Below are 27,574 nucleotides of genomic sequence, written 5' to 3' on the forward strand. Positions count from 1 at the left end.
ATTTTTTAAGCTTTTAATATGCATTGATGTATCCTCTAGGAGTACATACAGAGTAATAGTGACATTAATAATTTGTATATTGTCCACAAAATGAAGATTTCTCAGAGATGTTGTTCTTGCCATAGTTTCAAAATTTAGCTGAACTTAAATACCACATTTTTCAAGGAAAGCTAACATATACATGCATATATACACCTATACATACATGTACGTATATAACAGTCATAGTTTTTCAGTTCAGCTTTGGCTAGCTTAGTTGACCCTAGAAAACAGGGACAGCTGTTGTTATCAGAAAATTCCCCACTTAACAGTAACCACGCCTCTCCTATTGCCTCTCCGAACTGCTATGAAATTCACTTTTGTGTCAAATCCCTTGTGAACTGGACTCCATTGTTTGTGAGACCACGCAAGGACTGTTTTCCCTTGAATAAAATGTACTTGTTACTAAATTGTATTACTTTTGCCATTTGATGACATAGTTTGGTGTAAAATTAACTGACTATTTTAAGTTTGTATCTTTATAATGCCAAATAGGGGAACATCCCCCCACCACCACCACCACCTCTCTGAGTTCTCTATCTGGATAATAAATCAAATTAGAAATATGTAGGACAACAAAGGAAAATCAATTTAATAGAACACATGAAAAGTCACAGTGATATGTGCATCCTGTCTTCTTCTTCTTCTTCTAGCGTTTGCCCTTCTTCCGTAGCCAGTCAACAGCGTCAGGTTGAGCCTGATGTAAAGTTTCGAGACCTCCTTTGAATCTGGAGAGGTGGCAGTCTTTGACTATGTGAGTCATAGTCTGTCTGTCTTCTGAAAAGAAATGAAGTATCAGGTACATGCTTACTTGGTATCCTGAGATATCAAAGAGAGAAAGTATGGGTGGGTGGGCTTTCATGTGTTAAAAAGGGATAGTTTTTGAAAGAAAAGATGTGAGTTCAGATAGAGAAGACTGATTTATAGATAACCTTACTTCTATACTCTAGTCATACAGGAAGCAGTAATAATTTCTTAGATTAGGAAAAAAAAGGGGGGGGGCTTGAGAAATGAAGATCTTTTCTTTGACTAAGTCCTATTCAAAATAGAAGTGGAGAACCTTTCTTCCTTTTTTTTTTTTTGTCTTTCTTTCTTTCTTAATTTCTTTCCTTCTTTCTGCCTTTATTTTTTTCTTTCTTTCTTCCCTTTCTTTCTTTCTTTGCCCACAGCCATTTGGATATTTATAATAACAGTCTTGGGTCATGCAAAATTATCTACTTAAAAAAAATTTAAACTGGGGCTGGGTGGTAGCACAGTGGGCTAAGTACTCATGGAGCAAATGATCCCGGTTCGATCCCCCAGTTCCCCACCTGCAGAGGGGTTGGTCGCTTCACAATAAAACAACAAGTAAATCACTAATAAAAATTTTATTAATTTTTTTCTTTTTTTTAAATTTACTTATTTTCCCTTTTGTTGTCATTTGTTGTTGTTGTTATAGTTATTATTGTTGTTGTTACTGATGTCATTGTTATTGGATAGGACAGAGAGAAATCGATTTCAGGCTCAGGGGGAAAAAAGAAAAAGAAAAAAAAAAACTAGTATAGCCACAGGCCCTTTGGAATATAACTAAAATATGCCTACTAGCTATCTACAAAATGGAGGACCCCCCCCCCAACACTTTATCTGCACTATCCCAGCCTTTAGGTCCATGATTGTTCCACAATTTGTTTGGCTTTGTATATTAACTCTCTTGTCAACCACCAGATTCCAGATGCTAGCATGATGCCGACCAGACTTCCCTGGACAGACAATCTTACAATGTGTCCTGGAGCTACACTTCCCCAGAGCCCTTCCCCACTAGGGAAAGAGAGAGATAGGCTGAGAGTATGGATCAACCTGTCAACACCCATGTTCAGCAGGAAAGTAATTACAGAAGCCAGACCTTCCACCTTCTGTATCCCACAATGACCTTGGGTCCATACTCCCAGAGGGTTAAAGAATAGGAAAGCTATCAGGGGAGGGGATGGGATACTACGGAGTTCTGGTGGTGGGAACTGTGTAGAGTTGTACCCCTCTTATGCTATGGTTTAGTCAATGTTTCCCTTTATAAATAAAAAAATAAATAAAAATGTAACAGTTAAAAAATACAAAATTTAAAAGGAAGAAGGAGATGACAGGAGTGAGGGAAAAAAGATGAGTGACTGAGACTGTGCAATCAGTCCCACTGTGACTGTGGTTTATGTTTATAGTTCTATTAGTTTAGCAATGGTGCTTATGAAGGAGATCAATTTAAATATATATATTTTTTCTGGATCTCAAAAGTTCAACTAAGTAGGAAGTGGTCTTACCCTCCAGGGTTATTTGATTTATCACAATCTATGTATTTCAAATTAACGAAACATTAGCATCATTTATAGTATCTTAAGATATTGCTTCGAATGGGAGTTTTTCTTTCTGTACTTTAAGATCTACCAAATTTATTTGGAAGATTTACTACTGTGGCAAATGAAGAGAGCTTAAGTTGATAAAATAATTGAAAGACATGTGTGCTAAAAAATATGTCTTCAAGGAAACAAAAGTGAATTCAAAAACAGGAATGTACACCACACTCATGGATAGAAAGAATTAACGTTATCAAAAATGGCCATCCTATCCAGACCTATATACAGTTTTAATGTCATACCCATCAAGTTATCTCCAAGTTTCTTTAAAAGGCTACAAAAAAAGCTATAAACATTTATTTAGGATCAAAAAAAAACCCCTAATATTGCCAAAACAATCTTGAGAAAAAAAAAAGACCACAAAACTGCACACCTCTTGACTTCAAACTATACTACAGATATACTCTAACCTGTCTTATAGTGGAATGAAAACAGACACACAGAACAGTGGAATAGAAGTGAAAGTCCAGAAATAAGCCCCATTAAAAAAAAATTAAATGACCTATGATCTTAGACCAGGGAGACCAGAAGCAACCATTCTTGTCAATATAAGATTTAGTTATTTGTAAATATTAGTATTAAATAACATAAATCATGGTAAGGTCTCATATGGTACAGTAAATTCTAACCATGGGATTTTCTAAGTAAACCAAGCTCCCAAATGACTTGGTTATAATAGTAATTATCTACTGCCTTCTTAAACTCTAAGAGCAAGGAACTTTCGTCATTGTATATAAAACCTGTATTTTCCCAGTCCTGGAACCTCTGGTGCTTTTCTTGTTTTCCTTCATGCTTCTTCTGATCCATATTATTTGATCCTGCATCTGTTGATCTCATTCAGAGCAATGCAACCAGTGCCACCCTGACATGTTTCACTTTGTCCTGTGTGCAGAAACACCAGGCCTGGGATGTCAACCATGCAGCTCCAGTACTCTGCCACCAAGTTGCAGATGCTACTGTGACACCAACCTGACTTCCCTGGGTGGACAACTTCACCAATGTGTCCTGGAGCCCCACCTCCCCTGAGCCCTGACCTACTAAAGAACAATAGAATCTGGCTGGCGGTATGGATCCATCTTCTAGTGCCTGTGTCCACCTCCTGCCTTCTGCACCCCATTAAGATTTTTGGTCCATACTCCTAGAGGGATGAAAAATAGGGAAACTTCCAATGGAAGGGCTGGGATGTGGAACTCTGATAGTGGGGATTGTATGGAATTATAGCCCTCTTATCCTGAAATTATGTCAATCATTATTAAATTACTAATAAAAAAAGAAATAAGCCCTCAGATCTCTGCACAAAAACAAGTTTTGATATTGGGGCTCAAAAACTAAATGGAAAAATGAGAGTCTCCTCAAGAAGTGCTGTTGGGAAAATTGAATCAAAACATACAAACATACTCATGACCACAGAATATGAGCTCATATCTACAAGGATACAGAGGTCACATAGGATCCTAAGCTGAATATGGACCCCGGATCAGATCAGATCAATTCAATGGGGTTTACAGTCAACAATATATATATTTCTCATATTTGGGAGCTACTCTCTTCCATGTTCCAGCTTTCTGGTCCTTTTTCCAGCCATGAAATCATCTCCCTAGATAATAACTTGGATCCACTTGCATATCAAATTTCAGGCTCAGGGAAAAAAAAAAAAACTAGTATAGTCACAGGTCCTTTGGAATATAACTAAAATAGGCGAATTCTTCATCTGCACTATTGCAGCCTTTAGGTTCATGATTATTCAACAACTTGTTTGGCTTTATACATTAACTCTCTTTTCAACCACCAGGTTCCAGATACTAGCATGATGACAAACAGACTTCCCTAGACTGATGACCCCACCAATGTGTCCTGGAGCTCTGATTTCCCAGAGCCCCGCCCCACTAGGGAAAGAGAGAGACAGGGTAGGAGTATGAATCGACCTGTCAACACCCATGTTTAGTGGGGAAATAATTAGAGAAGCCAGACCACCCATCTTCTGCATCCCATAATGATCCTGGGTCCATACTCCCAGAGGGATAAACAATAGGAAAGCTATAAGGGGAGGGGATGGGATACGGAGTTCTGATGGTGGGAATTGTGTGGAGTTGTACTCTTCTTATCCTATGGTTTTATCAATGTTTCATATATATATATGCAAAAAAGTAAAGAAATAAATGAAATTTCATCACCACATATTACTGTGCACAAAAATCAACTTGAAGTCGCTCCAATAAATGGACATTACTAGACCAGAAACTATCAAATGCACAGAAGAAAACATTTGCACCACACTTTGTGATCTATGCTTCAAAATTTCTTCAAAGATTCAAATCCAACATCAAAGAAAACAAAACCAAAAATAAGTCAATGAGATTATATCAAAATGAAAAGTTTCTGCACAACAAGAGAACCACCATCCAAAGAGAAAGACATCCTGCAATGTGGAAGATCTTTATACAACATGCTTTAGATAAAAGTCATTAGTCTTTTTGGTTATTAAACCAAAATACACAAAAAGCTCAGTAAACCTAACACCAAGACAAGAACAACAACAAAACCAACCTCATTAGAAAATGATACTAGGTGGGGTTATCTCACTCATTCAAAAACAAATTCAGAAAGAAAATCACTAAGCGGAACTTGGACTGGAGCTGGTGTATTGCTCCAAAGTAAAAGACTGAGGTTGGTGGAGTGGGGAGAGGCTCAGGTTCTGGAACATGATGACAGAGGAGGACCTACTGGGGGTTGTATTGTTATGTGGAAAACTGGGAAATGCTACACATGTACAAACTATTGAATTTTACTGTCCACTGTAAACCATTAATTCCCCAATAAAGAAAAAGAAGATATAAGGAAAAAAGAGAATGAGGCTAAGGCATGAACAGAAACTCCACACAGGAAGAGACCCAGAGAGTCAACAGACACATGAGAAGGTGTGCAAAGTCACTGAGTATACAAGAAATGCAAATAAAGACAACAAGGGGATACCACTTTAAATTATGAGACTGTCACACATTAGAAAATACAGAAGTAACAAATGTTGAAGGGGCTTGTGGGGAAAAGTGGACACTTCTACACTGCTCATGAAAGTGTTATTGCTCCAGCCTTTATGGAGAACAGTCTGAAGATTTACCAGAACACTGGAAATGAACCTGCCCCATGAGCCAGCAATTCCTTTCCTGGGGGTTTACCCAAAGGAAACAAATACAACTATCAGAAGAGATGTATTTATACATACCTATGTTCATAACAGCACAATTTGTAACCCCCCAAACTTGGAAGCAACTCAGGTATCTAACAACAGGTGAGGAGTTAACAAAATGTGAATTATCTTACTTGTAAGTAGGACTTCATAAATTGGGACAAAGAGGGAGAACACAAAGTGAAATGTAGACACCAAGTATTGCATTAAAGCAAAAGACTCCAGGTAATTAGGGGTAAGAGAACTGTTGGTATTATGCTAATGACGAGTTTTGTTTCATAGTAAGTAAATTGCAACCAGCTGCCTTTGGGACTCTAGGCAGTTCCCCACCCCCATGCAAATGCCTGTCGAGGCAAGTACGCCCCCCAGAGGCAAGAAATGTTTTTTTTTAAGCTGATAAAGTTTTGCCCACAGAGGCAAAAAAAATGCCCCCCTCAGGCCCTCCCTTGACAACACACTGGTTCTTGTTACTTGCTTACATGTTTCTCCATGTTTGTGCCAGTTTCTTTTTTGAAAATGCCTGTACGATATAGGTTTCTGTTCTCCCCACACCCCTGATACTGTAGTCATTTAGTTAAAAAGAAAAAGGGGGATATGTTGGTATTCTTCATAGTGGTTTGGTCCCCTTCCCCCCGATCTCTAGTTGATTGTGGTTTAGTCCTGCTAGTCTGGGGGCCTGCTTGTCCCCGCCCCAGGAAGGAACCCCAACAGAGTTCCAGAGTGACAGAGTTCGAGAGTTCTTGGCGCCGCCACGGGGGAAGGAGGCAGGAGAGTTCTGTTTGGTGATTAGTTTGGGTTAGATTATGAATCGTTGTTCCTGAATAAAAAAATACAGCTTCCCTGCCCAGCCGTGTGTCTCTGGTCGTCTCTGTTACCAGCCTGTGAAGCTAGCCCAGCCAGCTGGAGCCTCTGAAAATAAACAACAGAGAACCTTGGGTTCCTGGTTCATAATGAAATTGTACCCTTGTTTCAATGATTGCACTGTAATCAAATCAATAAAATATATATTTTTAATCAAAATAATTTTTAAAAATATCCTTTCCAGATAGGCATCTAGTGAAGTAGACTATTTGCCTTTCCCATAGCCTAGGTAGGAACTCTAATACCATGTAGAAGGTGCTATGGCACAAGAAGGAAGCTTCAAAGGTTTGGTATCTCTCTCCCTCTCCTTCCTTCTCCTCCTCCACTTCCTCCTCCTCTTCCTTCTCCTCCTACACTTCCTCCTCCTCCACTTCCTCTTCCTTCTCCTCAACTTCCTTCTCCTTCTCCTCCTCCTCCTCTTTCTCTTCCTCCTCCTTCTCTTCCTCCTCCTTCTCCTCCTTCTCCTTCTCCACCTTCTCCTCTTTCTCTCTCCCTCTCCTTCTCTTTCTTTATCTCTCTTTTTTTCACCTCTCCCCATCCCTCTCTATTTATCTGAATGAAAAAGCACCCTGAAACAGTGTAATCACACATTCAGGAGGTCCTGTATCTAGAAAATCAAACAGTTCCTAAAGGATAACAACATAAAGGTAAAGTTGTAGACAAACAGTGGTTCTGGAATCAAATAAATCTTGCTGCAAAACCACACTCACTTCAATAGTATAATTTAGTCCAGATATGTAGCACAAGATCATCATGATCTTAACAAGTTAAAGCATGGCTCACATAAGTTTGTTATGCAATGTATGTATAATCAATTGATCAAACATGATAACTGCAAAATTATATTACACTAGGCTAAATTAATAAATGGAAATGAAGTCTGAGAAATTCAAATAGTGATACACTCTGGGAAGAAAACTGAGGTAGGAAAACAAACATGATTTTGACTTTCAATTACATGAATTATAGACACAGATTGGTTAGAGTATATTTCTGCATATGACTGATATTGCACACTTACAGAAGCTCTAAGGACATTCGAGGCACATTATAAGGAAAGCTTAACTATATAAAATCAAAGCCTCATAAGTTTTTAGAATCAAAAGATTTTTGCTTGACTCTTACTCAGAACAATAACAAATAGGATAGGACTTCCAATTTGATTCTTTATGGGACTTTTTGGTGTATGTGCTAAATTTTTTGTTGTTGTTATTATTCTTGTACCAGAATAAAAGCTTTTCTAGACCAGATAAAATGTATCATCCTTCTTTTAATAACCATTACTTTCCTCTGGTGTCCACAATGATTCATTATTTTTGCTATCTGATAGAGCTAGAATTCAAGGTAACAGAGTGTCTTCTTTAAGGTCACACATACACCCTCCACTTCCAGCTGTTAGTCATAGAATGTGAAGTTCAATAGAAAACAACTAAGAAAAAAATCTATGTGTATTATTCCATGTTCTTATATTATACCTCAATAACCCATTGTCAAGGAATAAATAGACATTTCCTTTAGAGATGAAAATTGTCAAGGGTCATTTTATCACTCCTTGTCTTAATATAATAGGCCTTACACAGATTTCTCTCTTCTTATAACAGAAGAGATTTTGTATTTTCTCTAGGGAGTTTCGTAGATTTATTATTTTCCCATGAAATGAGTCATTAAAAGACACATAGCCTCACAAACCACTATTCAATTTAATGAGAGGGGAAAAACGGATTGAATGTCTCAAACTTTTTGATGTTTAGACCACAACTATGAGTATATGTTCCTTCAATCTAAGCACTTAAGACTTCAAATTGGCAGTCAGAATGAATTTTGACAGTGGGCTCAGATTGTTGATACATTTCTAATAATGACAGGTTCTTTGAAATAGTAAATATCCTAGAAGCTTAGACCAGGGAGAACAGAAGCAATTGGTGGTTCCTTTATAAGATACATGTACATGCATTTACATATACATGTATTTACAGATATATGTAAATAGCATAAAAGGACATACATTATGGTGAGATCTTGTATGCCACAGCAAATCCTAACAATGTGATTTTCAAAATGAAACCAATTGTCAAATAATTTGGGTATAGCTATAACTAACCATTGCCTTCTTAAACCCCAACACAGCAGGAACTTTCCCCTTTATCTATAAAGCCCACATTTCTCCCAGTCCTGAAATCTCTAGGGTGGGGCTCACTTTCCTGCATGCTTTTCTCAGGTCATACCAACTGATACTGTACCTGCTGATCCCAACCTAATCAATGCAACCAGTACCAGCTCAGCATGTTTCACTTCAGACTGTGTCCAGAGATGTCAGGTATGGAATGTCAACTCCTCAGCTTCATTACTCTGGTGAGACCTTTCATAGCTCATAGGACTCCTTAATTCCAGTTCAGGTGGTAAACTTCTTAACAAATCTCAAAACCTAGATATAGACCGGGGCCTATGAGATAGGGCATATGTACATGTATCCATAAGTTAGGAGTAAACATACACTTTAAAGCAAAAGTTCACAACAATTTGCAGTGAGTCGATAAATGTATCAAGCAAGCAGAAAGACCTAAAATGACACCATAGAGTACCTAGTGAAATAGTTTCTACTTAGACCTAGATATCCTCCTCACCTACCTCCTATTCCAAAAGCTAACCTTGTCATACAAAATAAGGACTACAAAAGCTAAATAAAGGCAAGAGACTGACATACTTTAATGATGACTCTTTAGTTACTATCAGGTTATCCCATCACCTGGGGCCCTGATCAGGGAGTCCTGGGATTTTCACACAGACATGGTGGGCCTAGACCTTGAATAGATCCCTCTCTCTATTGTCAGTGGTCATCTCCATCAAGAACAACATAATGGACCCTTTCGTGGGCCTCTGTATGACCTTGCCCTCAATGTGGATAACTATGGTAGGGGATGTTCCATTCTCTGAAGGGAGGTTAGATAACATACCCTACCTGTCACCCAAGGAAGATGGGTCCTGAAATTAGTGCACCCTGGAATTTTCCTCGTCTTGACCACAGAATGCCAGATCAGACCTACAGGGATACAGAGGTTACATAGGTTCCTGTGCTGAATATGGGCCTCAGATCAAATCTATGAGGTTTACAGTTAGCAATATTTAAATACTTTTCCCATATTTGAGTACTACTCTCTTACCTAATCCAGCTTTCTAGTCTTTTTTTCCAACTATGACACCATCTCCCCAGACAATAACTTAGGTCACCTGCATGTTAGATGTCAAGCTCAGACAAAAACTTGTAAAATCATGGGCCCTTTGGAATATATTTAAAATAGACCTACTATTTTTTCAAAACGGAAACCCCAAATCGTTATCTGCAGTATTCTTGTCTTTAGGTTTATGATTAGTCAATTTGTTCTGCTTTATATCTTAACTGTTTTTCAGCCACCAGGTTCCAGACACTATCATAATGTCAAGTGGACTTCCTTTGGCAGACAACCACATCAACATGTCCTGGATGTTCACCTCCCCAGACTACTGCCCCACTATGAAAAGAGAGATACAGGCTGGGAGTATGGATCGACTTGTCAACACCCATGTTCAGTGGGGAAGCAATTACAAAAGCCAGACCTCCCATCTTCAGCACCCCAGAATGATCCTGGGTTCATACTCCCAGAGGGACAAAGAATAGAAAAGCTTTCAAAGGAGAGGATTGGATACGGAGTTCTGGTGGTAGGAATTATAAGGAATTGTACCTCCTCTTATCCTATGGTGTTGTCAGTAGTTCCATGTTATAAATAAATAAAAAAAAAAGAGAGAGAAAGAAAAGAAAAGAAAAAAGAAAAGCGGCACATAGCCATATTTCAGAAGTGTCAGCACTAAATGGACTGTGATGAAGTATTTTATCAAACATTTCTGAGGTTTATTTGCAACCATGATGACATGACATTAACACTACTAAGACTGGTATGCAGATGAGAAAAACAGCTCTTTCCAATAAAAGAGGACCTTCCTTTTATTAAACTTATTATACTTAAAATTTCTTCATATATCACATTTTAAATTCCCAGTGAAAATTCAATATGGCTAATATTAAATGTTAACACCTTCAAATGAATGTTAACATTATTTCTCTCATTAGACTCGAATTCTCTCTCAAAAATAAATTATGCAATCTTGTATTCCCTAATAAAACATATTGTAGTGAGAATGTGACTGGTAATAAATATCCTGTGTATCTGAAATTGCCTATGTTGCCACATTTTCCAGATTGTCTGGGAATGAAAATAAGTACATTTTCCTATGTATATATTGAATGTTTGCACATGATAACAATCATAGAGCTCATTGATATTTCTCTCATATCCTGTAAACTTGATTTTTTCATGGATCTCTCACTCTATTTAGTCTTGGTCCAAATTTAAAATATCGATTCTTTGATAAATCAAAACTAGGGGTTAAATAATATTTTCTAGTTGGTAGAAATGAAGTAAAAACATGTAATGGTATCAGCCATTACAAAATTAACAAACACGGTAAATCACTAGCAAGGTAAAAAGAAAATATTACATAACAGGTACCCAAGAGACTTTCTGTACTACCCTAGGAGAGTTATAAATTACTCATTATTTCATGAAACCAGAGGACAGTTTTGAGGTTTATATAAATGTAAGCAATGTAAATTTTCATTTTAATTGTAAAGACAGTTCTTTTTTTTTTTTATAGAGATAGGTGATAGAAAATAGATTGAGGGAGCCCGGTGGTGGCACAGCGGGTTAAAGGCAAGTGTCTCAAAACGCAAGGACTGGAGAAAGCATCCGGGTTTGAACCTGGGTTCCCTACCTCCAGGGGAGTCGCTTCACAGGTAGTGAAGCAGGTCTATAGTTGTCTATCTTTCTCTCCTTCTCTCTGTCTTACCCTCCTATCTCCATTTCTCTCTGTCCTATCCAACAACAATGACATCAATAACAACAGTAACGAAAACAACAATGATAACAAGGGCAACAAAGGCAAAAAAAATATATATATATATTTTAAAAAGAAGATAGATTGATAGAGATATGATAGCTAGCTAGCTAGAAAGATAGATAGGGGACAGATTATAGAATTGATAGACTAGCACTGAAGCTTCCTTCAATGTGCTGGGGACCCAGCTCAAACATGATTGCACACATAACCAAGAACCACACTGTCTAAATGACCTATTTCATTAACTCTAAAGACAATTCTTTGTAGTAATTTAGACTCAATAAAAATGACAGAGCTTTCACATATATTCATTCCATTACATTATCATCTTTCAATATAGTGGTGCATTTGTTATAACTGATGAATCAAATTTGACTTGTCATTCCCACTTAGTGTCTTATAGTATGAACCATTCTTAATATTGTATATTTTATGTATTTGCTTACATGTATAATGACAGTATCTACCATTATTGTATCTTACAGAGATTTTCAGTTCCTTTCATTCTCCACCTAATGTACCCTGGTAACTCTTGATCTTTTTAATGTCTTCTCAGTTTTTCCTTTTCAAGTATGAATGTTTTGTATTTGGAATCAGTCAATATTCAGCCTTTTCAGTTTGGTTTCTTGAATAGATGTTTTCTGACTGCTGGCAATTATGAATAAAATTTCTACAGACATTTGTGTTCAGGTTTTGGTGTGTACATATTTTTTTGTAATTAATTTATTTTCCCTTTTGTTGCTCTTTTTATTGTTGTTGTAGTTATTACTGTTGTTGTTATTGATGTCATAGTTGATAGATAGGACAGAGAGAAATAGAGGAGGGAAAGACAGAGAGGGTGGGAGAGAAAGCCTGTGAAGCGACTACCCCGCAGGTGGGGAGCCAGGGGCTCCAACCGTAATCCTTATGCAGGTCTTTGGGCTTCGCGAACCACTTGAGCTTAACCCACTGAGTTACCACCAGACTCTCAGTGTGTGCATATTTTTAACTTTTGGGGCAAACAAGGAAAATGTAATTTTTGCATCGTGGTAAAGATACATTTAATTTTGTAAGAAATATGACAAACGTCCCCAAAGTAGATATAACACCCTATACCTTTATCAGACAGAAATGAGAATTTAAATTTTTTCCACATCTTTGTCAACATCTGATTTGCCAGTGTTCAGGGTTTTAGTTCTTCTAAGAGATCTGCAGTACTATATTTTAAAAATATGTATTTCTTATCTGTATATATTCTTTACTAATATAAACTTTACTGAGCAAGTTTACCTTACTATCTCTCATAAATTAAAATAAATAAACCAAATACATAATAATGTAATAATTTAAGCAAATAATATAAAATTCAAAAAACAGTAAGTTCTGTTTTCTAAGAAAATGCCTTCAAAGTTCATTGTCTGCTTATTTTACTCTTACAATATGTGTGAACTTATAATTTACATTTTTAAGAACTATTTGATTGTATTTAGACTTCATAAAATGTACATGTGAAAAACTACATTCACAAACTCCAATTTTTTCAATCACAATTAAAATCTTTTTATTTATAAAACACAAATTTACACAAATAAAAATAGATCAATGTAAAAATTCAGGTTCTTTAGTGCAATCACTTCAAGCATTCAATAATGACTTATGCCTAAGGAGTTTGTACTGTATTGCGGCAAATTTTGTTTGATTGTCTTGGATTTTGACACTTCATATTTTCCTTTCTTTCTTTTCTTTTCTTTTCTTTTCTTTCCTTTTCTTTCTCTCTTCTTCTAAAATACTTTATTGAGAGGTTAATGATCTACAACACACTTGTTGACACATAATCACCTCATGATATATGCCTGCAAAACATTTTCATTCTTAGCTACCCTCCCTTTCTACCATTGAGCACCAGGACGCCAAAGTTCCTTCCATACCCTCCTTTCCTTTATTTCTCCAACATTCTGTTCTTTGCTTTGGTGTAATTCCCTATGTCCTGTCCAAGTTTACTTTGTTTTCCCTTTCTGTTCTTGTTTCTTAAGTTTCACCTATATGTGAAATTATCCAGGTATTCCTTACTGGGTGTAAGAGGAAACCAGAAAAAAAAATCTCTGTATAGAACATAACATATTAAAAAGAAAAATAGGGAAATATAACTGTCATAATTAGAAAAAAATTAGTGGTTATTAAAAATTTAAACTCAGCCATAACAGGGCCAGGTGGTAGCACACCTGGTTGAGTGCACATGTTGCAATGTGCAAAGACCTAGGTTCAAGGCCCCGGGCCCACTTCTATGGGAGAAAGCTTTGTAAGTGATCAAGCAGTGCTGCAGGTGTCTCTCTTTCTCTCTGCCCCTTTATCTTCTCCTATTCTATTTCTGGCTGTCTCTATCTAACAAATACAGAAAATAACAATACTTAAAAAATATATTCAACCATATCAACAACTTATTAAAGATAGGTTATGCAACAAAATACTACTTAAAAAACAGAGATTTTAAGATTATATAATAATCAAGAATATTTTTATACTCACTTTAAATAAAATGAACAGTATTTCTAAGAAAATCACTTGAACATACTTTATTGAGTAATAACGATATCATCAAACACTTACATAGCATGATTTATATGCGAAGCCCAATACATATTAATGTCTGTAAAGAACTTGATGAGGTAAGCACAGCTATTGTGACTTCCCTTATTCTACCCCTAGCCTTTAACCTCCAAAGGAACTACGGAGCAGAATAAAATGAACCTGATATAGAGGCCACACTAGTACAATTTTTTTGTTGTTGCTGTTGTACAAGTTTGGCATAATAAAGGTAGCTAGTCAGGCAATTTCATTTATAAAGGCCAATGTAAAAGTACAGACATGTAGTCTGAATAGATACTTTAGTGTTGGGAAATTGTGTAGATGTGGTTGAAAATTGGCAGGGCCCAAAAACCACTATTTTTCCATGCAAGTATTATTTATAGATCCCCACCACGTTATCCCCTCAGGGTATTATTAATTCAGTTAAAACCATTGCAACAGTTGCTAAGGACACTTCCACCTTCCCAGCATAGCTTTTGCCTCTCTCCACCCCCTTTCCTAGCCAATCCCGTCCTGACTTGCCATTTCCAGAAATCTCCTCTAAAAGTTGCTCCTATTTGCACCCTCTCTCTCTTCCCCTTTCTTTTCCCCTCTCCTTCCCCTCTCTTTCTCTTCTGCATCACAACCTGGAGAAGGCTGGTGGGCATAGTGGGAGGCGGCTATTTTGCTAGCTCCACATAGCCTAAACCGCTGTGCTCACACCCAATTTTGGGGTGTCCGCATGAATAAAGCTTTGCATTCCCACTCCACCATGAGTTCCTGGTCTTTTCTCTCTCCCACAACCCACAACCTGACACTTTAGGAAACATTTTATCTGGAATTCTGACCATTTGTTACCCTCATTCTTTTCCCCCTTCCCCCGGCTCCACAGCATTTACAGGTATTTATAATATACAGAAAGTGTTATGATATCATAGTTGTATTCATTTAATGTGCACTAATCACAGATTCAGTCACAAGAGATATCAATCAATACATACTACACAGATACTCTTTATGAACATATGAATAACTATGTTGTAAAGTGTGACCTACTAGTGTCAGAACTTAATCTTTTAGAAGTCAAAAATAATTTGAAAGTAAATAAAAGTGCTATCTAATAAATATTGACCTTGGTGCAGTGCAGATTGAAAAAATATAGTTAAAGCCTCAAGTGTTTCCAACAAAAACTTGAGAAATATTGAAGTCTTTATTGAATATTAGATTTTTCCATTTGATAGTCTTCTCTCATGGACGTGCAAAAGCATGGGTATTTTTGATGTTAAATGTTGAAGAACTATTTATTCATATCCAATACAAGTCTTTCTCTTTCAAGTTTAAAAATAGTAAACTCAAGAATTTCCACTGTGGAAGAGTTGGAACTGTAAAATTGGATCTGCTAAACTCACACTGTCACGTAGGTAATGTATTTATGAGTGCAACTCTGTCTACCACATCAAAAATTCTTAAATATCATCAATAATTTTTTCAGGAGGTGGGTGGTGGCCCACCAGGTTGAACACAGGTTACAATGAACAAGGATCCAAGTTCAAGCACCCATTCCCCACCTGCAGAGTGAAAACTTTGTGAGTGGTAAAGCAGTTTTGCAGCTCTCTCTCTTTCTCTCTCTCTCTCTTTCTATTACCCCTTTCCCTTTCAATTTCTGGATTTCTCTATTCAATAAATAAATAAAGATAATTTAAAAAGGAATTTTTAGTTAGAAATAAGGATTTTTTTCTCTCCCTTCAGCTAAGATAGCAGAAGAGGTTATTTATTGTTCACAGGTTACATTCAGCCACAAAGAGAGCAGAACTAGTCCAAGCAAAGGAGCAAAAAGGACTGTGTGTGTCCTGGAGCTCCACTTCCCTAGAGCCCCACACCACTAGGGAAAGAGTGAGGCAGGCTGGGTGTATGGACCAACCTGTCAATGCCGATGTTCAGCTGGGAATCAATTACAGTATTAGTATTAATATCTCCGGGAACTTTTAGAATGACTAAACCAATATATCAGAATAAAATTACCAACACAGGTAACAGAAAGTATTTGGATTTAGGAGAGTCATTTGAGAATAGTTCTGGATTGTCAGTTATTGTGTGCTAGAACCTATAAGAGAAAACCTTTACTGTTACACACCTTATCTGCTCTTATTCATGTTCAATAACTTTGTCAATTAAGAAATTTAAATCCTCTGTTTAAATCTTTTGAGGTAATCAAGAACAACCTTGTGAGCTCTGAATAGATTTCAGTTTTATGTACATACTTATACTAGTGGCTATATAATTAAATAAAAGACTGTATTTATTTACATTAGTATATTTTTCTCCATTTATCATGTACATGTTGCAAATTAAAAGCAACAACTTTTACTGGTTTCAAAGGTGTGAGATAAAAGATATTTATATGAGTATGTGTGACCCTAAGTTATATATAAATATATCTTTAAACTCTACCTTAATTTATTTTCCACTGATATACAAAAAAAAAAGTCTTAGCCGACAGCTTTGCCAACACACTAATTAGTTTTCAGTTGCAGAATTGTCAGTAAGATTACATTCACAGTCCCCATGTCTTATTTCCAGGTAGCCTGACAAGGATGTATCATTTTCAAATGATGAACAGGTTAGACCACAGAAATCTATCTGAAAAAGAGAAAGGGAAAAAAAATCATTTAACAGTATTTGGAGTTGGCTAAGCATATCCATTTTTGTTTTCACCTTTTGGGTTTTTCTTGTTGCTTGTTTCTCCGCAAGTCATTTCACTGGAATTGAATTTCAGTGATTCTCTCTCCTTTTCTACCTGGGTGGTATAATGAATGTCTGCATTGATTTACAGCATAGAAATGATGAATGATCCTGTGAATGACTAACATATTAGGGTCTCTCACAATGTTGATTTTAATATATATATATATATATATATATATATACACATATTCATACACACACAAACTTATATATATGGAGAGAGGTTAGTCTGTTATTTTAAAATTATTTTGCCCTAATTTCCAGTGTCATAAAATGTTCCATATGAGAAATAATAATTTTCTTTATCTTTTTTTTGCCGGCAGACTAAAAAAGACAGAAGTACAAAAAGTGGTAGTTTTCATAGTATAATGATGAAGAGTATTATGATGCTTGAAAAAAATTATCAGCACTCTCACACTCTGGGTACATGGCAAAGTAGCACTTATCTATCACTGATTTCAGATGTGGTCATGAAAATTGCTTTTATCAATTAAATATAAACAAAAGTGAGAAATCATTTCAAATAGCTTAAAAGACTATGTATACTTCACCGAAATTATTTTTGCCACTGATATAGTAATTGGCAACATATACAGAGTTGTAGCACCACTAAACTATGCTTAATAGGATGTGAGTTATCAGAAAACACTGGCTGACACTGAATAAAATCATAGCAATAGCAGGAAGTTATTATTTGCTATCCTAGTCACTGAAATGTAGACATCAGCAACACTGCTTATCTCAGTGAAACTGACATACAATAAGACTACAGAGAACTTTTCAATATTTTAGTTTTGCCACTTTACAAATCGTGATATAATTGCTATCGAATCAAAATATCAATACTTTAAGTAATTATTTTCAATCTTAGTATCTGGATTCAATTCAGGAAATATATTCAATATGATTTATACATATTGATTATATTAATTTGCTAGATAAATATTGTCATTCTCATTATATAAATGAGAACTCAGGAATTCAAGAAACCTTATTATCATTTTCTGTCAAAGCATTAATACTATAAACTATAAGTCAAGAAAACCATGGCTAGGGAATAGTTTATTTTATTCTTGATTCAATCTAGAGAAGTCATGATGCCATTCAATTTCAAAATATTTCTAAAATTCCCCCATCATGAAACCTCTAAGATACTAAAATAATGTTTAAAAAAATCAGCTTCTATATGAAAGCAAGATCTTAAATGTCATAAACAGGAAGGGGAATTCTCACATAGATTATCAAAAAAATACGAATTCATTCTTAGTAAGCACAAGTTATTGGAAACTCTCTCGCTCTTTTTCTCAATACATTTCCTTTCTTCCATATCTACCCAAAATATCGCCAACAGTGTGTTTTCAAGAGAAGGGTGCCTTTTAGGATGTACTATACATGAGGTTCAAAATTTCAATTTATTACCAGGATATCAAGTAATAATTTCAGGATAGTGGAATCTAGACATCCATGAACTTGACAAAAACATAAATAATAAAATCCAAACAAAACAGACACAAGTAAACACTAAGACTTGTGAGAACTATGGTGGTTATCTTTGGGAGGTGGGAGAGTGGGGATGCAGTGTGCTGTGGAAATCTACATTGTAATCCATCATCTTGTATTAAACTATTAATAAAAATAAAAATATATTTTAAAAATAATTTCAGGATTGGTATTCTTTTTGAATGACCTCATATATTTCACTACTATATTAACCACGGAGGTAAAAACCATGAAACCTATACTCTAAAGAATTGGATGGATAATTTTGTTTTGTCTACCCAGTACACTTTAGAATTATGGTAACAGCCATTCTCTTATCCAGTACTAGTAAAACAATAAACCTGTTCTTATTTCAAAATAGTTTGTCTTTTTCCTATTTCTGTCTGTATTGGTCTCATTTTTCTCCCTATCTCATACACACACACACACACACACACACACACACACACACACAGAAACATCCACTCAGATATAATTGAATTCATATCAATAGAAGTTCAAGTTTTCTCTTCATTACTAATTAACAAAACAAATTTTGGCAATTTATTCAGTATTTTTGTGTCTTTATTTATGAACTGATATAATTAGGGAATCTAACTTATGAGCTGTCTTTACAGTCAAGATAAGTAAAACATAAATAAATAGTTATAGTATTTGGAAAACAAACAAGCAATTGGTATCCAATTAATAATGACAAGTGGAAATTTTATAATTCATCCACCCACCTCTATTTTTCTGTATTCATTATTTTGTCTTTATTTGGAGATTAATGTTTTATAGACAGTAAATATAATAGTTTGTACATGCATAACATTTCTTAGTTTTCCACATAACAATACAACCTCCACTGGGTCCTCTTGCCATTATGTTCCAGAACCTGAACTATATTCATTTTATTAACACACAATTAACACAAATCAACTGCTTTCTACAAGTACAGATTTTAAGGAAAACGTTTCAATTGAAGGGGTAATTAAACTTTTAAAGTGAATATATAAGTTTTAAGAGAGTAATAGCCTAAGTATAAAGGATTTTTTATCACAATCTCTAGAACTTTGGTGACAGAATAAGAAATACTCTTTTCTTCAAAGGTTACATGACCAAAATACTTGAAGCAGTAGTAAGAGAGGAGATATAAAACTCTTCCAATACTGGTATTAAAAACTTGAAAAAAAAATGTGTAGAGGGGAATTGAATGTGACTAGCTACTGCCTCGTCTCCCAAGGGAGAAAGAAATTTTATATTTATTTAGGAAATTATAAAAAATAAAGGCTATTGTTGCTTCACTTTCTACAATATAAGTCATGTAGAAAGATACCAAGTTTATAGTTCGATTAGAAAAACAGTGGTAGAAATTGCCCTACTTTCCGAAGGAAGGCTGGGTCAACACGCTGCCACTAGAGGAAGACAGGTCCTGAAATGAATGCAGCCTAGAATGGTCCTTGTCCTGACCGTAGATTGCGAGCTCAGACTGACAGGGAGGCAGAGGTTACACAGGCTCCTATGCTGAATAGACATGGGTCATAGGTCAGATAGATGGGGTTTATAGTTAATGGTATTTATATACCTTTCCCATATTTGGGAGCTTTTCTTATCCCTTCACCCACCTTTCTAGTCCTGTCCTTAACTCTGACACCATCTTCCCAGACAATACTTTTGGCCCAGTTGCATGTTAGCTGTTGGGCTTAGTCAAAATTTAGTAAAGCCATGGGCCCTGTGGTATATATCTAAAATAGATTTCCTAGCTCCTTCCAGTATGAAGACCCAAATTCATTTGCTATACTTTTACCTTTAGGTTCCTGATTATTATTAAACAATATGTTCTGTTTATATCTTTATGCTTTTCAGCCACCAAGTTGCAGATGCTTCCATGTCGCCAATGTGAATTACCCTGGCAGAAGACCTCACCAGTGTGTCCTGGAACTCCACCTCCTCAGAGCCCTACCCCACTAGGAAAAGACAGAAACAGGCTTGGGGTATGGATAGACCTGTCAATGCCCATGTCCAGCAGAGAAGCAATTACAGAAGCAATTACTGTCTGCTTCCCATAAAGATCTTTGTTGCACACTCTCACAGGGATAAAGAATAGAGAAACTTCCAATGGAAGGGAGGGGATATGGAACTCTGGTGGAGGGAATTGTACTCCTCATGCCACAATCTTGTCAATATTATTAAATCACTGATACAAAAAATAACTTCATTAGAATAGTGGTTTATTAATGGAAGTTTGAATGATCTAGATCAATGGCTAAAAAATCGTTTTGCAGAAGCTCAAATAATAAACACTTTAGACTTTGTAGATTATATATATATCCTCTATTATGGCTTTTGAATTGTGCTCATAAAATGAGATAACAAAAAAGGGCAATACATGTAGAAATTAATATTTTACACAGTGTAAAGTTTTCTCAGGGCCAGGTAGTGGCACACCTAGTTAAGCGTTCACATTAAAGTACACAAGGACCCAGGCTCAAGACCCTAGTCCCCACCTGCACCTGCATGGGAAAAACTTCATGAGTGGTGAATCAGTGCTGCAGGAATCTAACTCTCTCCCTCTCTGTCTCTCCCCATCACAATTTCTCTCATCTCTATTCAATAATAAGTAAATAAATTGATTTTTAAAAGAAAATAATTCAAAAAGTTTCCTCATTTTTTTTAATAAAACAATTCTGCTCACCTAGATAACAAGTCTACTTTGTTGTTTGCACAACCAACTCTGAGCCCAGCCTCAAACACATTGGAGGAAGCTTCAGAGTTTTTGTACTTCTCCCTCTCTCCATTTTCTGATTCTAGTTGGAAAAGAAAAACAGTTGGCATGGTGCACTCAAGCACTTCAGTGACAGAAACAACTCAACAAACATACCAACAGAAAAAGGTAGTATGCATGCATCTCATTCCTGGGCATTTATCCACAAATGTAAAAATGCTAATTTGAAGAGATATATGCACTCCTATGTTCATTATAGCTGTACTTACAATAGCCAAGATAAAGAAACAACCCAAATTCCCGGTGACAGAGAGTGAATAAAGATGCTGTGTATATGAAAATGGGATACTATCTAGCTATTAAAAACAAAATCCTGGAGGCCGGGCAGTAGCACACTGAGTTAAGCATACATAATGCAAAGAGTAAGGACCTGTGCAAGGATCCTAGTTAGAACCCTGGGCTCCGCACCTGCAAGGGGATCATTTCACAAGCAGTGAAGCAGGTCTGCAGGTGCTTATTTTTCTCTTCCCTTCTCTGTCTTCCATTCCTCTCTCAATTTCCTATCCAGCAACAACAGTAATTACAACAATAATAGAAGCAACAACAACAATGGGAAAAAGATGACCTCCAGGAATAGTGGATTCATAGTGCATAAACAGAGTCCCAACAATGATCCTGGAGGGTAAAATGAACAAACAAAAAATGACAACAACAACAAACAAACAAACCCGAAATCCTGCTATTTGAAGTAACATGGATAGAACTACTTAGTATTGGGAGTTGGGCTGTAGTGCAGCGGGTTAACTGCACGTGGCACAAAGCACAAGGACAGGCTTCAGGATCCCGCTTCTAACCCCCGGCTCCCCACCTGCAGGGGACTCGCTTCACAAGTGGTGAAGCAGGTCTGCAGATGTCTATTTTTCTCTCCCCTTCTCTTTCTTCCCCTCCTCTCTCCATTTCTCTTTGTCCTACCCAACAACAATGGTAGCTACAACAATAAAAAGAAACAACAAGGGCAACAAAAGGGAATAAATAAATAAATATTAACATTTAAACAATATTTAGAAAAAGAACTAGTTAGTATTATACTTAGTAAAATAAAAATGGCAGAGAAAGGCAAACATCATAAGCTTTCACCTATAGTTCCTATAAAGAAACACTAAGTAGAGGAGGAGATAAAAGAAAGAGAAATAAACTTATAAAATGCAATACTAGTTATTGGTTACCAGAAGAGAAGGAATGGTGAGATAAATTGAGTGAACTAGGTCTATATGGTGAAGGATGGAATAGAACTTTAAAACTAAAGGTTAATTTAACCTTTTTTACATATAAATGATCCATCTAGAGGTCCACCTCCTTCCATTAAAAGTAGAATTGGGAATATGATTGCAGTATGAAGGAAACTCATTTGTTACCATAATGGAATAAGAAAATTTAAATTAAATTAAATTATCCTAATAAGCCACAACAGAAGTGAAATATAAGCCTCTATAATAATCTCTATGTGTTAGCGATCTTAACTGGTTCATCCAGATTTCAGTTAAGGGGGCCAGGTGGTGGCACATCTGGTCAAGCACATATATACAGTGTGCAGGACCCCCCCATCTGCAGGGGGAAAGCTTCATGAGTGGTGAAGTGGGGCTACAGGTGTCTCTCTGTCTCTGTCTCTCTCTCCCCTCTCAAATTCTATCTGTCTCTATCCATTAATAAATAAATAAAATAAAGGAGATTTCAGTCACAAAGATTTTGGTTAAAAGGCCATTTCAAAAATTTGCCACTTATACCCCCTAGTTTGTTGAACATCATTCTGTCCAAACCTTTCCACAATAACAAGATTAATCCTATTATTTTTATTTATTTATTTATTTATTTTAACAAGGGAGAGGTTGAACACAGTCCCCCACTACCACAAATTATGCAGTCGGATTTCCCACATTTGGGGAAATCAGAGAGGTCAGCACATCCAGAGTGAAATGGATAAGCCTCACTCTGGGAAAACCATCTTCGTGATCATGTTATCTTCCCTGCCAGGTAAGTATTAATCCTATGAATTTTATGCCGTTATTTTTTTCAGTTTTATTTTCCTATTTTAGCAGGAAAATAAATTCTTAAGCATTAAAATAATTTTCCCCATAACGATTACTTCTGGGGATTGGTGCCTGCAGGACAAATCCACCATTCCTGGCAGCCATTTTTCTTCCTTTCTTTCTTTCTTTCTTTCTTTCTTTCTTTCTTTCTTTCTTTCTTTCTTTCTTTCCTTCCTTCCTTCCTGGCAGCCATTTTTCTTTCTTTCTTTCTTTCTTTCTTTCTTTCTTTCTTTCTTCCTTCCTTCCTTCCTTCCTTCCTTCCTTCCTTCCTTCCTTCCTTTTTCCTTCCTCCTCCTTCTCTCCTTGTGCATTGTAACATCTGTGCTCAAACAGGTAAATTGCCACCCAACCCCTAGTTCTTCTTTTATTAGATATGACAGAAAAAAAAATTAGAGGAAATGGGGAGATAGTGAGGGAGAAAGAATAAAAGACACCTGCAGACCTGCCTCACCTCTTTAGAAACCTTCCCCCCACCCCCCACAGGTGAGCCTTAGGGGCTTGAACCTGGGTCATTGAGCATGGTAGCCAGTGCAATGAGCTTTAAACTGGTCTCTCTGACTTCATTCTTATCAGTTCTAACTCCCCACCACACATATATTCAAAGCATTCTTCCCTGATATATTTCTAAAAAGTAAGAATAAGGGGGCCGCATATCAAAAACATAGCCTATATATTAAAAAGATTCAGTTTGTCTTTTGAGAAACTTTGAGACATACAATTGATTTCCCCCTCTCATATTAATTAACTACTGATTTGTATGTCTACATTTTGCTAGGAGTGTACATAAACACCATTCCCACCACCAAAGGACTGTGACCCATCCCTCCCGCCCACTCCCACCCCCCACTGGCCCAGGAAGCTACATGTCTACCCCTCTCCACTGGGTTTTTACTTTGGTGCCCTACTTACAATTTGATCAGGTCCTGCTTTTAGTTTCCCTTTCAGATCTTCTTAGTCAGCTTCTGTTGATGAGTGGGATCATCCCATACTCATCTTTATCTTTCTGACTTAGTTCACTTAACATAATTCCTTCTATCTCTGTCCAAGATGGGTCAGAGAAGGTGGATTCATTGTTCTTGACAGCTGCATAGTATTCCATTGTGTATATATACCACAGCTTTCTCAGCCACTCATCTGTTGTTGGGCACCTGGGTTGCTTCCAGGTTTTAGCTATTATGAATTGTGCTGCTATGAACATAGGAGTACACACCTCTTTTTGGTTGGGTTAGACCAAGTAGATTAGAAGCATCCAATAGCACAGCTATATACAAGATACTGGGTACTGTACAGCAAACCATAACAAAGGGACTTTTCAAAGTTAGCCCAATTAACAAATAATGTGATGATAATATTAACTATCGATTGTCTTTTTGAACCCTAACACAGCAGGAACCTCACATCTCCACTCTAGAGCCCCTACTTCCCCCAGTCCTGGAACCCTTGGATAGGGCCCACTTTCCCGTATGCATCTCCCAATCCAAACCAAATAATATTGCATCTGCCGATCACAACCTAACCAAAGCAACGATTGCCACCTCAACATGCTTCACCTCAGACTGTATCCAGAGACTTCACGTGTGGAATGACAACCCTTCAGCTTCATTACTTGGGTGAGACCTTTCCTTTTATAGTACACTCTAATTTCATCTCAGGTAGTTCACTTTCTAACAAAGTCCCATAACCTAGATATACACCAGTTTCTGTGAGAGAGAGCTTATGTGCACACGTATCCATAAACTACTGCAAAATATATACCTGAAAGCAGAAGTACACTAGAGTTTGCAGTGAGTACCTCCCTAACACTTCCTCTCCACTATTCCAAGCTTGGGATCCATGATTGCTCAACAAATTGTTTGGCTTCGTATGTTAACTCTCTTTTCAATCACCAGGTTCCAGATGCCACCAGGATGCTGGCTAGGCTTCCCTGGATTGAAGACCCCACCAATGTGTCCTGGAGCTCCGCTTCCCCAGAGACACACCTTACTAGGGAAAGAGAGAGGCAGACTGGGGGTATGGACCGACCAGTCAACACACATTTTCAGCGGGGAAGCAATTACAGAAGCCAGACCTTCTACCTTCTGCAACCCTCAACGACCCTGAGTCCATGCTCCCAGAGGGCTAGAGAATGGGAAAGCTACCATGGGAGGGGGTGGGTTATGGGGATTGGGTGGTGGGAATTGTGTGGAGTTGTACCCCTCCTACCTTATGTTTTTGTTCACTAATCCTTTCTTAAATAAAAAATTTAAAAAAAAAAGAAAAGAAAAGAAAGAAAGAAAGAAAAATACAATTAAAATCACTACCACTTTATCTCAATAAAACAGTCTTTTTAGTTCAAAAAAAAAAAAAGAATAAGGGGGCCAGGCTGTAGCACAGCAGGTTAAGCACACACAGGGCAAAGCACAAGGACTAGCGTAAGGATCCCGGTTACAGCCTCCAGGCTTCCCAGCTACAGGGGGATCGCTTTGCAAGCCATGAAGCAGGCCTGCAAGTGTCTTTCTCTTCTCCTCTCTGTCTTCCCCTCCTCTTCCGATTTCTTTCTGTCCTATCCAACAACAATGACAGCAATAGCAATAATAATAATAACAAAAACACTGATAAACAAAAAGGGAAAAAATATGCTCCAGGAGCAGTGGATTCGTAGGGCAGGCACAGAGCCCCAGCAATACCCTGGAGGCAAAAAAAAGTAAGAATAAAACTTAAAAATCATATACAATTTCTGATAACCTCAAATAATATAGATATGACATCAATTTCTTAGCAGTGATCTGCAATTAAAGATTCCTGACAAATAATTTATCAATAATAATATCTGCTGTATTTTAATGACTTTAAAAAATATCCAAGTGTATTCTTCACAAGACAAACAAATATTCCCGAGTAATATTACTTATTTTTAAATAAGTGTTTTCAGATAAAACAAATGTGTATTATGATAATTAGAATTTAGTGTTTTCAAAATTGAAAAATTGCCCAGAACTTAAAATATACTGATATTCTTTCTTTTCTAAGATAAATGAGTAAGACATAGAGATATCTGATAATAGAATCTTTGTATTCAGAGAGTCCATTGACTGTACCCTATTCCATACATTTTACTTGCCTTATTTCAAGTCTTCAAAAAAAATTTTTCTATTTTTCTCAAAATAGTCTGAGCAAATGTTTCCATCCCCAACTTATACCACAATTTTTTAAAAAAATTTTTATTTAAGAAAGGATTGATGAACAAAAACATAAGGTAGGAGGGGTACAACTCCACACAATTCCCACCACCCAATCTCCATAACCCACCCCCTCCCATGATAACTTTCCCATTCTCTATCCCTCTGGGAGCATGGACCCAGGGTCATTGAGGGTTGCAGAAGGTAGAAGGTCTGGCTTCTGTAATTGCTTCCCTGCTGAACATGGGCGTTGACTGGTCGGTCCATACTCCCAGTCTGCCTCTCTCTTTCCCTAGTAAGGTGTGTCTCTGGGGAAGCTGAGCTCCAGGACACATTGGTGGGGTCTTCAATCCAGGGAAGCCTGGCCAACATCCTGGTGGCATCTGCAACCTGGTGACTGAAAAGAAAGTTAACATACGAAGCCAAACAGTTTGTTGAGCAATCATGGATCCCACGCTTGGAATAGTGGAGAGGAAGTGTTAGGGAGGTACTCACTGCAAACTCTAGTGTACTTCTGCTTTCAGGTATATATTTTGCAGTAGTTTATGGATACGTGTGCACATAAGCTCTCTCTCACAGAAACTGGTGTATATCTAGGTTATGGGACTTTGTTAGAAAGTGAACTGAGATGAAATTAGAGTGTACTATAAAAGGAAAGGTCTCACCCGAGTAATGAAGCTGAAGGGTTGTCATTCCACACGTGAAGTCTCTGGACACAGTCTGAGGTGAAGCATGTTGAGGTGGCAATCATTGCGTTGGTTAGGTTGTGATTGGCGGATGCAATATTATTTGGTATGGATTGGGAGATGCATACGGGAAAGTGGGCCCTATCCAAGGATTCCAGGACTGGGGGAAGTAGGGGCTCTATAGTGAAGATGTGAGGTTCCTGCTGTGTTAGGGTTCAAAAAGACAATCGATAGTTAATGTTATCATCACATTATTTGGTAATTGGGTTAACTTTGAAAAGTCCTTTTGTTATGGTTTGCTGTACAGTATCCAGTATCTTGTATATAGCTGTGCTATTGGATGCTTCTAATCTACTTGGTCTAGGCTTTTGAGAGAGTCCGCGTATCAAATACACAGCCTATATATTAAAAGGATTCAGTTTGTGTTTTGAGAAACTTTGAGACATACAATTGATTTTCCCCCTCTCATATTAATTAACTACTGATTTATATGTCTACATTTTGCTAGGAGTGTACATAAACTAAATTCCCACCACCAAAGGACTGTGACCCATCCCTCCTGCCCACTCCCACCCCTTCTGGCCCAGGAAGCTACATGTCTACCCCTCACCACTGGGTTTTTACTTTGGTGCCCTACTTACAATTTGATCAGGTCCTGCTTTTAGTTTCCCTTTCAGATATTCTTAATCAACTTCTGTTGATGAGTGGGATCACCCCATACTCATCTTTATCTTTCTGACTTAGTTC

At 37.0% G+C, this 27,574-nt stretch overlaps 1 non-coding gene across 1 annotated transcript; it reads right to left on the reverse strand.

Moving 5' to 3' along the window:
* Positions 1-22,771: 22,771 nt before the first annotated feature.
* Positions 22,772-22,935, reverse strand: LOC132541501 (U1 spliceosomal RNA). The gene has a single exon (XR_009552666.1). It is a non-coding gene; the product is annotated as a U1 spliceosomal RNA (small nuclear RNA).
* Between the last annotated feature and the right edge of the window lie 4,639 nt (positions 22,936-27,574).

Source organism: Erinaceus europaeus, chromosome 11, assembly GCF_950295315.1.
Source record: "Erinaceus europaeus chromosome 11, mEriEur2.1, whole genome shotgun sequence".
NCBI lineage: Eukaryota > Metazoa > Chordata > Mammalia > Eulipotyphla > Erinaceidae > Erinaceus > Erinaceus europaeus.